This window comes from Cylas formicarius, unplaced genomic scaffold (assembly GCF_029955315.1).
Source record: "Cylas formicarius isolate icCylForm1 unplaced genomic scaffold, icCylForm1.1 PGA_scaffold_8__14_contigs__length_24414737, whole genome shotgun sequence".
Classification (NCBI taxonomy): Eukaryota; Metazoa; Arthropoda; class Insecta; order Coleoptera; family Brentidae; genus Cylas; species Cylas formicarius.
In genome coordinates, this window is record NW_026844361.1 from 16,328,480 (window position 1) to 16,340,613 (window position 12,134).

Genomic DNA, 12,134 nt, shown 5'->3' on the forward strand with positions numbered 1-12,134 from the left:
CACTCTCGATTTTGGGTATCGCTTAAAAAAAAATGATTGGATGTTAAGGAATTTCAGAAACAGTCTCGCCTGTGATTGAAATCATTTTCTTACAAATGTTTTGTCTTTGAAAATTAAAAACGACGTTTATTGTGGGACGCTCTGTATTTTGTATCGACAAAGGAAAAAATGAGAAATGTATAAGTAAAAACCATTGATTTTTTAGTTTACTTGTATTGCCAAATTTGATATACATATACGTATTTCATATCACTGCGAGTTTTTATTTATTTTTTTCAAAAACGTGTTCATTTGTGGGTATTTAATTTTTGAAACTTTTGATTCACCCATGGTTCCTTTTAACCTGCATGGTGCTGCACTGACATTTTTTATTTTTTAAGACACAATTTTATTAAAAAAACGTTTTGAATGATTAGCAAGGCTCTTTAGAAAATAATACAATAAAATGAAAGATTTATCCCTCTGAAACCACCACTTTTTGATTAAATGATTCAAAAAAATTAATGGTCAATAAAAAAATAGAGGAACTGAATAACATGGAAATTGCCGCTCTATGTTTTTGAAACAAGTATTCATGCCTAATCAAATTTCCCTATTGCAATTTACATAGAAAATCTCGAAATTAAGTTCTTCAGAGCTATTTTATATGTCCTGGAACCAGAGAATGGACGAATAATTGATTTTGTTGTCTCATAAATATTGGGAAATTTCGTAACAATCGTAGGGGAATCTTTTAAGAGAAAAAACGTATGGGTTAATCAATGTTATGTTAATTGTTAATAAATCATTCATACCTTTTTTTTAAAATAATGTTTTTATCTTTAAAAATAAAAAGGTTGTGTGACGTTTATTGTGGGACACCCTGTATTTAGCATCAGTAAACGAAGAAATGAGTATAAGTACATCGTCAAATAAGAACACAAATGTCTTTGAAAGGCATATTTTTAATAACTAATATTGGGTTATTATTAAAAACACAAACAAATAAATACATAAATAAATAAATAAATAAATATACAGTCAAATATTCGAGTATATTAATTAGCGAGGCGTACAAGTGTCATTAATACTGCTGGTTCAGACTTCGATCCTCACGCGGTGCGTCGCAATCAGTCTGTGGGGATCTACAGGGCGAATTTGTTGAAATACACGATTTTCGCGCCGTCAGCACCGATCATTATCAACTCGGGAACGTCTACCACGTAGCACAGACCCTCCCCCGTCACGAATTTATCTTCCATTCACCAAGTCGAACAATTTGAAATCACTATTCACAACCGTTTACTATTCTGTCCTTATATAGCGCACTTTTAGGTTATACTCTGCGTTCTTCGGCAAATTTTTCGGTTTCACGTCGCTGATTGATGCGCACATGATGTTAACTATCTTCAGTAGTCCTCTAATGTGACATGGCGACGTCGTTTTCGTCTCGTCTCGTTTCGTAGCTGATTCGAATCGTTTTGGGTTTTGATATGCGTCACCACTGCGCGTTTACGGGTTTATATAGCGTTGTTTTAGGATGTGCGCGCATGAATGTGCTTTACTACGTTGCGTAAGGCAGTGATTTTCACTAGTCAGCCGATCGCGTACGGATTTTGGTTGGAAGTATACCCGGTACCGGTTAAGTTATGAATATCGTATGTGGATGTATTTGGCGTGACGCAAACCGAATCGGTAATTGCGAAACCTTACTAATTTCGATTTCACGGAGCGTTTGATTTTATTTGATTATTCCGGGTGACTTTTTGCCGGATTTAATTCGATTTAATTACGGATCTATTGTTTGGGGGGATTCCAATGGAGCTAAGGACGAAGCGAGTTCGGTTTAATCAATGGGATTGGAATGAGTCCTTCCTTTTTTCCAATTTATCATATTAAAATCTCGTCAACTGCCTGCCAAAATATAACAGATGTTTTATTTTTGCCAGAAAGCTTATTTAAAAATTCAGAAGCACACGACGGTAATTTTATCCCAATCCTATAATATGTTTTATGATTTTGATAGCCAACTGATTAGAAAAAAACGTATTTGGGTTTAATCTATCTTTTTTAAAAGAATTACAACGAAAAATACTGATCTAGTAAGTAGTGGCACTATCTAGTGATTTCGTACATTGCAGAAAGGCCTCAAATATTAGTACTCACTCACTAGAGGTTTTATTAGTTGCTGAATTAATTTTATGTTAGAAATAATAAGCACATCACTTTTGATCTCCATAATCTAAATAGCACTTCGAATATCATGCTAAAATTGCTAAAGGTCCTCGTTATTATTGTCATTTTTTGATGGATATTAATTTAGTAGTAAAAATATCATGAATAAACAGCCACAAGTTGTTGAACAAGAGGTTTTGTTATTTACTGAATAAATTTTATGTTAGAAATAACATAAATAACATGCACATTTCTTTTGGTCTCAATAACCTCCACAGCTTTCTTCAAAAGGGGGTTATTAGTGTAATTATTAGGTGGCTATTAATTTAATAGTAAAAATATCGGAATAAATCGAAAAGAAAAAATAAACAACGTGGTATATTTAAATTTTTCAAAAGTACTGCATTTTAACGCTTACTCTTGATTATTTGTCCATACCACCCTGATGGTCATGACACACTTAACCCACCATAAAACCAATGGTCGTAAACAAAGTATAAAGTTAACAGTGTGATTTGATATTCGATCTAATGGAAGTCCCAAGAAAATACTTTTTTTTACAATAATTGACTAAAAGAAAAGTTATAAACGAATATATAATTGACAACATTGACATTGTTGTCGCTTTGTTGCCAAATTTATAACATTTTATTACATTAGGAAGTTGGGTAAAGTGCCAAAAATTAAAAATAATAAAAAAAGAGCACCGCGGAGAAGAAAACGGTTCCTGAATATTTCATGAAATCAAAATAGTGGATCAAAAATAATTTCACGCACTTTATGAAGCATTCATACGAATCATATCAATCAAACTTGAAAATATAGATATTTAATTTTTGAAAATTGTGTCCAGGAGGTTGTAACTATCATAAATACTATTTACCGACTCTCCTGATTATGGAAAAAATTGTAAATGACATCTTTCTTCGCTTGTCTAAGGCAAAAAGCATTTAATGTAATGAATTTTTTAGGTCAACCCAGTTTTTTCAAATAGCACCCTGGTTGGAACAAAAACTTTTTAAAACCGGTACTTTTTTTTGCAACATTTTGACACCAAAATTTTTAAAATCCGTTAAAAGTTCACAGGAAGGAAAAATCCAGATAATTAAATATATTTTTATAAATCAAATAAAATTTTAGAAAGATTTAGTTTAATTATATTACTTGGAAGTATTTTATTTGGAATGCCGGCAAGAAAGAATTTTATTTATTGGCGAAAGTCGTATGATTGTCCATCAAAGTATGATAGAGACAACATAAAGCTGCAAAAGAGCTGTCCAGCTGTATGCTTTCTATATTATATGTAAGTGGTCATCTTTACCTTAAACGGACAGATTGAGGATCTGCAAACTCTGATGCATAGGCTAAATGATACATATGAGAGATATGGATGAAACTTAATAAAACTAAATACATGATTATTACATATAAAGTAAATTTTTACTATAGACAACACAAGGATAGAAAGAGTAAGAAAATACAAATAGTTAGTTACACGCTACAATGGAGCAGTCTAATAAAATCAAAAGTCGCATCGAGATAGCCAGAATTGCATTTGCAAAGATCAAAAAGTTTCTTTGCAGCATAGATATAAATTTTGTAATAATAAATGTTGAAAATCTCAGGGTTTCCAATCTGAAACTGCTACAGAGAACCCAGAAACAGGAGCAAATAATTAACTCTCTAAAAAGAAGAACATTGAAATACTTTGGCCACTTGATCAGATGACCGAAATATGCGATGCTGCAGAACATTATGGAAGGAAATATCAAGGGCAGAGGAGTCAAAGAAGAAGAAGAACCTCTTGGCTAAAAACTTAAGGGAATGGTTTGAAAATTGAAGTTGTCACTATCATGAAAATCATATAAAAATTTAAGTAAGGATGCGAATGTAAATTTTGTTTGTTGTCGGTAAAGTTCAGTAACTCTAACTTACTAGTGAGTTGTAATTGAGTTCATAACTGAATTCCACATTATTCTATAAAACCAAATGGTATGTATGATGTTAGCAACTGCTTGAAACTGAAAATGTTTTAAAATTATGAATAGAGCAAAAAAATTATAGAATGCCTATAGCAACTTATTTTTGCTTGATTTTTCAAAGGTTTATTTCGCAAACGCGAAGCTTCAGGTGAAACAATATATGTTAACGGAAAAATGGCGCGTATGTTATTGAGATATTATCGTAGTCTTATCAAATATGCGCTGCGATTATTAACCTGTCGGAACACGCTTATCGACGACCTTCAACTCGTACCGATTTTGTTATCCGCAACTTTATCACAGCAGGCGCCATGGGATTAAAAACGCAAAGCATTTGGCGCAATTCCCAGAAAACAGCAAAGTTGATCGCTGTTTCTCGGAATAACCGGTCCCTGATTGGGCGGGTATTAAAAATATCCAATTATTGCCTGAAATTGGAATTGTGAAGATTCCTTCTTCCATCTAATCTACGTTCCTTGTCTGTTTCGAATTATAAGAGATTTTTTGCATTCATCCAACAGGCTTGATACGTTATAAACATGCATTATTAGAAAACAAATTTTGATGATCCTGTAAACCAACCAAAACTATTATGCTCGTCTTAGTCGATTATTTTTGGCAAAGTTTAAAGCTATAAGAATGTGAAGTCCTCTGTGTGATACTAACCGCCTATGTCCACGAAGCAACCATGACAAAAAAGTTAGGAAGGTCCATTCAACATGCGCATGCGCAAGATTTGAAATTTCGTTTTTAACGAATGAACTTGCTGCATTAAACATCCAACATGGCCGCTGACAGATTGGTAATAAGTTTGGGTGGGTAGTTTCTCAAAATATGCCTAGATGTAACTGAATGTGCGCAGTGCACGTTAGTTACTTTCTCTATATTTCACTATATTATCTAATAGCTGTATAGTTTGCTAGTTTCCCAAAAATCAACGGTTTTTGAGCAGAAGATTTCAAAGTTATAAAACATTGTGAGATTATGTTTTACTATGTGGAAATTAATCAGTCAAGATCTATGTGCCAGTAGATAGTCGTAAATTTTTAAATAATAAACTTATTGTTAAAGATTATCCCATTATGTGGTAGTTGACTTAAGGTCATTGTGCCGGCATTTTTCTACTTGGTAAGTAAATAAGTAAGTAATAAAAATAAATAATAAGAATAAAATAAAATTTATTTATTATTGATACCGGTATTTTTGTAGTTACTTTTTTTTCTGGGATCAGGTCCGGGAATTGGCTATTTGGGAGGTGACCGCGTAAAACTGGGTTATAAATCTCTATTTAAATTTGCGAACATTATTGTAAATAAATGTTGATAACTTCGGAATGGCTGAGCGAATATTGTCAGTAAGTAGTTGAAAAGGGATCATCTTAGGTTACCAAGACGATAGCAAAAATTATAATGGTGGTTTTTACTTATTTTTTGATGGCCTTATGGAAAAACTGCCTCCGTTTGATAAGTTTAGACACAAAACTTATCAAACGGAGGCAGTTTTTTCAAAAACATTGAAAATTCAACTGTTTCCGTTAGGATCTATGCGATGGCGTATCCTGAAAGACTTTTTAGTGTTTTATCTGTGTTATTGTTTCTCGTTATTGTAATCTATTTTTTTTTTTAATATTCGATCACATGGAATGCACATGAACGTTTAAATAATATTTTTGCTGAAAGAACGAAAATTAGTAGATATTATTTGCGAAACAAATTTTATTTGTAGTAATAGGACAATACGCCCTCTAGCAGTGATGCAAGCAATATAGATTAATCCGCATTTTCAACGGCTCCAATTTGGATAAAATCCATTTAGCCATTTTGACATCATTGATATTTTCCAAAAATTTAAAACTCATCATCAGCCCAGATATTAACTTCTTGTTGGATTATTCATTCATTTTAGGTGACAACTGATGAAAGAAAAATTTCAAATTTCGGATCTACGACATCGAAGAAAAGAAAAACGGATTACTGACTTAATGCTCTACCAACTGGTTGTTTCAAATGAATTTTTCATTTTTGTTTTTTTTTTTACTTTTTAGAGGCTATTAGTAGAAACTGACGTTAATATGGAACGATACTTGGACATTTTTAAAGGCTTCAAAGTGGTGTTTAATTTGTATTTTCTTTCAAACTTGTCTTTTCGAAAAAAATTAAAACCACGTTGGAATTAATGAAAGGATATTTTTTAAAAAATACATTCCAATTAAGGCAACAAGATCAAAAAGGTGTTTACTTTCCTAAAATATTGAAGAATAAAAATTTAAAACATATACATCATAAAAAAATCAGATTTTAATGTTTGCATTAGTGTAAATTTTATATTTTGATTTTTAAGGTATAGTTTTGCTTAGTTTAAGCTAGTTTTAGTTTTTATGGTGTGCCATATAAAAGAAACTACGTAATTTTTTATAAAGTTTGTGGGTAGTTTTTGACAAACTCTTGTTTTTTATTTTTATTTTTATTTAATTTGTTTCTATTCCCGGTAATACAGGGTGCATTTTCCAGGTGCATGCTTATTTTTAATGCATATTTATTTCACTGAATGTACCCATACGTTTGGTAATACATAATCTTTTTGTAAAGTTTTGAAATATATTTTTATAGGTAAAGTAATTCGAATAGAAAAAAATATGAGGAAGTTAGAAAATTTTTTTCTTTAAAAACTGAAAATAACTATTAAAATATTTATTTCTTAATTATAAATACGTAAGTAATTCTAAATTCGGGTAAAAGTTTATGTTCATTTTTAAAAATATGTATTTAATAAAAATATGAATTAAATTATTTTCTTTCTCAATATGTAGTTAATTTATAAAAAATAAATTTTGGACTGTTACATGAAAACAAGTGAAACCAAAATGATTTATTTTTAATTTTTAAGCAAAAAATCTCTAAAAACCCATTTACGAAAAAAAAAATACCGAACTTATCATGTAAAGTTATTCGAATTGAAAAAATTATGAAGAAGTAAGAGCGTAGAGGAGATTGTAATTGTAAGATAGTAATTTTATAAATATCAATAATTAATAAGTATTTTCCTTGTAATTCTCAGTTTCAAATGGTTTTGAAATTTAATTGGATAAGAAAATTTGTTTCTCTAAAAACTGAAAGTAACTATTAAAATATTTATTACTTAATTATAAATATGCATGTATTTCTAAATTCGGGTGAAACCAAAATGATCGATTTTTAATTTTTAAGCAACAAATCGGTAAAAAACCGTTGACGAAAAAAAATCAGAACTTATCATGTAAATTATTTTTTACTAGTTTTTTGTAATTCTCCTATATATGTTAATTACGCACTGTATATTAGGGAATTAAACAAATTCGTGTTTCAGTGTGTCAGTGAATCGAGGTTAGATCGCTCTTAGATCGTGACTGTATCAAATTGCTTTGGACTACGGTTGACTTAAATTTGCCGAGCAGTGTACCATCAATGCTATCTAATCAATGATAAAACAGTGTGTCACAGGCGTGATATAAAAACTCGTCGCTCACGCATATTTCCTCGAAAGCAAATTATTCCTGACACGGTCGGAAAACCTGACCTTTCCCGTTCCGATTCTAAAGGTACATACCGGCAATTAAAATTACGTCACACAAACAACACAAACGACTCGTGTTAATAAATCGACTTAAATGGGAAATTAGATAAGTGAATTTGAATGTCGGGATTTCACGCGGCTTTTTTATCGCGCTTGGCGTAAATTTCCTCGGAACACATTCTGGCAAACATATTTCCCGTAATAAAAATTTTCCTACACTGAAAGGGGGGCAATTTTTTAAACGGTTCCTGCAGTTTGCGTTACTCTCTTGCGCTGTGTTCAACGCTCACCAAATAATGGGTTCACTGCTTTCGTCGCAGCTACAGTACTTCATAGACGTCCCGCCCACTTACGGCATCGGGGCCGATGGTGCCATGGCGGAATACTTCAACAGATTCGAACCGACGTGAGTGATTCGGAAGGGACAAGAACCGGGCTTTATTCGGTCAAAGCTTCCAAATAATGGAGCCATGGCGTAATATTTCGATAGATTCGAACGGATGCGAGCGTATTGGAAGAAAGCAGAAGCGGAAGAAGATGATTCCTTAGTGCACTAGTTGTTGCATTTTGGTAGTGTTATCTAATTATGTTATTTGATCAAAGTTTCTAAATAAAGAAATAGTAAAGACAGATTATTTTAGTGTAAGCCGTTTGCCACCTTAACGATGAAATTTTAGTGCTCAATTTGAAACCCACTGATCTCTCTTAGGGCAATAGATCGTAATTCAAACCAACGCACGAACGTAACAGTAGATGGAACACCAATAGCAGAACATCAGAGACTGGAAATTTAATTTATTGATATTGTTAAATCCGCTTTAAAAAATAAAAACCTCTTCTCAGCATTGTCATAACTATATAGTTATTATTTATTTATTTATTATTTACATTTATTTTTAATTAGAAACTGTACTTACTATTAATAATTTTTAACAAAATTGTCTGTTAATAACAACCTTTTTGAAAAAAAGTAGAACAGAGAATATAGATAAGTTGTTGATCGTGTCCTCCACCTTGAAGGATGCACATTTCAGCTCTTTTCACTCTTTGAAATGTTTCTTATTAAACTTCACACGACCCTTCAGCTCTTCTACGGTGTTAACTGGGGTGTTATACACCAGACCCTTAAGATGCCACCATAAGAAAAAGTCCAAATTATTTAAATCTGGTTGACTTACCTATCGGTTATTAAATATTCTGTTACTGCAACCCAAAGGTGAATAATATTTTAGCAATATTCGCCAATCCTCTTCTAAAAACCGGTGATAATTATGGCCATTTAGCCTTTCTGGCTGGTTGGTAATTTCCAACAATTCCAGCCCAAAAGATTTACCGAAATCTGTTTTTGATGTTTAAATTTATTTATTTATTTATTTATTTAGGTACACTATTCAATAGGATAAACCCAACTACAGAGCAGGGACATAAGTGATAAATAAAAAAAATGCAAATACAACGTATGCCATTCCTTAAAAAATATGTTTTAACGTCACTTACAGAAGAAGAAAATATATCAAACTGAACACTTGCCGAGTTGCACACGTCGCACATTCTGTGGATAGGAGAAAATTTTAAAATATTCGTATGCGGCGTAGAAAGGTAAAAGGTTTGATCTACTCTTGAGGTAACCCTGGAAACATCAAAGTTTAGTTTTGAAAAGGGGCCCGCATCAACAACCTGATCATGAATAATTTTGTACAAGAACACCACCGAGTGACAATCGCGGCGAGAACTTAATGTGTCCTTTTACGAAGCGAAGTATTGCTTATATCAATTGTGGGATACTTATTATCATGCTTGAAAGACAAGAGTTTCGAGAATGTTCGTACAGATTCCAGAATCCTTGAATGGACTTGGTAAAACGTACTCCATATAATATCACCGTATTCTAATTTAGATCTAACAAATGCGTAGTACAAGTTTCTAAATCAGTTAAGAATCGTGAGTTTCGTGCTATAAATCCGTACATTTTATTCGCAACAGACACAGCGGAGTCAATACGTGGCATGAAAGAAAGTTTAGGGTCAAAAGTGACACCTAGATCAACAAAAGTAGCTGGGCGCTAAAGTACGATGTCATTGATTTGATAACCATATCTGATAATATTACTTTAAAGTGAATACGTCATAACATTACATTTGATGGGATTTAACGACAAGTTATTATGGACACACCAGTATTCAATACGCTTTACATTCAATGACAGGTTTTGGCAGTCCTGAATACTATCAATTTTGCAACAACAACCTTAGATCGTCAGCGTATAACAAGCAATTAACATCAACGCTCTCTACAATGTCATCAATAAAAATATTAAATAGAAGGGGGCCTAAATTGCTGGCCTGAGGAACACCGGATATTCTACAGACTTGCGTCCACCAAAAAGATGAACACAAATTGTTTAGAGATAATGATAATCCGTAATCATTTCACTTCGAAAAAAGTATCCCATGATCAAATCTGCCAAACGCCTTCGAAAAATCGGTATAGACAACACCAGTCTGAGATCGCAAGTCTAGACGGCCCTTCCATAAAACCATGTTGCTTTGATGTTTTGATATGGTTATTGTGGGAATTTCTGATTGTATTCCTGGAAAAGTTAGCTCCAACTGTCAATAGTATAGAAAAGGGTCCCTGTTTAATGAGCCCTGTCATTGCAAATTTACATTTTATTACTCTCTCGCATTTAGGAACTAACTAGAATTAACAATATAAATGGGCATACATCACCGGTAGGTAATGAAAAAAGATAAATGATCCATAATGCGAATTAAAACTGTTGGTATGTGCTGTTAATCTATAGTGTCAACAATAATAACGATAATAGAAATATGGCGAGTGAAATGTGGGGTCGTGATAACAACAATTCAATAATTCAAAAATAGGATTTTGGGCTTTCGGAAGATGAAGTGATCAGTGATTAGGCAGTAGGAAAAATATCACTTAAATTATTACCAAGCTAATGGCGCAACAGGTATGATGAAAATGTAATGTTTCGTGCAGAACGCCGTTTCCTTCCCAATTTCTGGGGTCGGAAATCAAATTTTCTGGACACAAGTCAGAGTGTATTCCTTTTCAGTGAAAGCGCTATTTAAAAATCTTGACGGCATTACTAAATTGCGAGCTGCTTGTATGCAAGATGGTAAGTATGATAGTAAGAACCACAGCAGAAGCTGTCAACAGCTTACTTACGGCAAGGATGCGGGGGATATTGGGGCATGGCCAACCAGATAAGAATGGGACTTCAAAATATTCATTACGTGAAACGAACGAGAGTTTAGAGACCATCTGGAAACGTAGGTCGCTTAGTAACCATCCAAAAAGCCGACAAGTATCAAGGGGGTACCGTGATGGTCTGGCAGGAATCAGTTTAGGAAATCATACTGAGCTCGTTTCTGTTGAAGGATTTTTAACGGAAAATCAGTGAAAGCATTTTGGAACTTATAGTTCCACATGCAGCACATTATAATGCACCGCAATGCTCGACCAAAGACTGCTAGGACTGTAAGTACGTTTGTAGAAGAAAGCCATATTGACCATATCCTATTCAATCGCCGGAAGAAATGAGTTGCTAAATTGTTTAGCGCAATATTGGGTTTATTTCCCCAAGAGGACGTTGATAATCTCATAAGAAGCCTAAGAAACTGCAAACAACGCATTACTAAAATGTTACACCTGTTTATTTATATGTATGAAAAATAAAGTTTAAGTTTAGTTTTTAAAGAAACTTCCACAGGCTACTGTAATACTTTTTACACGTCTTCTGGATTCCTCTTGCGTCGGTTTTTGCCGAGTCGAACTTGCTGACGAAAGAGCCTCACGACTAAGACAAATAAACTCATCAGCTGTTGCCGAATACAACCACGAAACCGGACATAAAATTTTATTCGATAAAACAAAAATCCTGTATGTAATTAATTCTTCTACCAACGAAAAATCCCAAAGTCTATAGAAATCAATAAAGAACCTAACAATCTTAACCGCGACTCAGGTTTTTATTTGTAGCCAATATGGGAATCAGCCATCCGAGACGGTTTTTATATAACAATATATAAGCAGGTACATAGTAAAATGCGAGCCAGTGTCAGTCAAGCTTTGAAGAAGCCAACAGAATGATTGGCGAGACGTCAGCAAGTTCGACTCAGCGAAAACCGACGCAGGAGGGATCCAGAAGATTTGTAAAAAGTAGTAAAGTTTAATGTTTGGTGAAAATACTCATCGGGCTATTATTTTTGTACGCTGTATATTTTAACGTTTTCTTTAATTATTTGAGTACAATGAAATCATAATTGTTTCATTGACTTTTGTTTATCATTTGCAAACAACATTTAATTTCTCTTAAATGTCTAAAATAGGGGACATTCAGTTTTGATGTGCGCAAATTTAAATATTAGCTTTATTAACACACATTCTTAGAAAACTTTGAATTTTTCTCTGGTCAGCTCT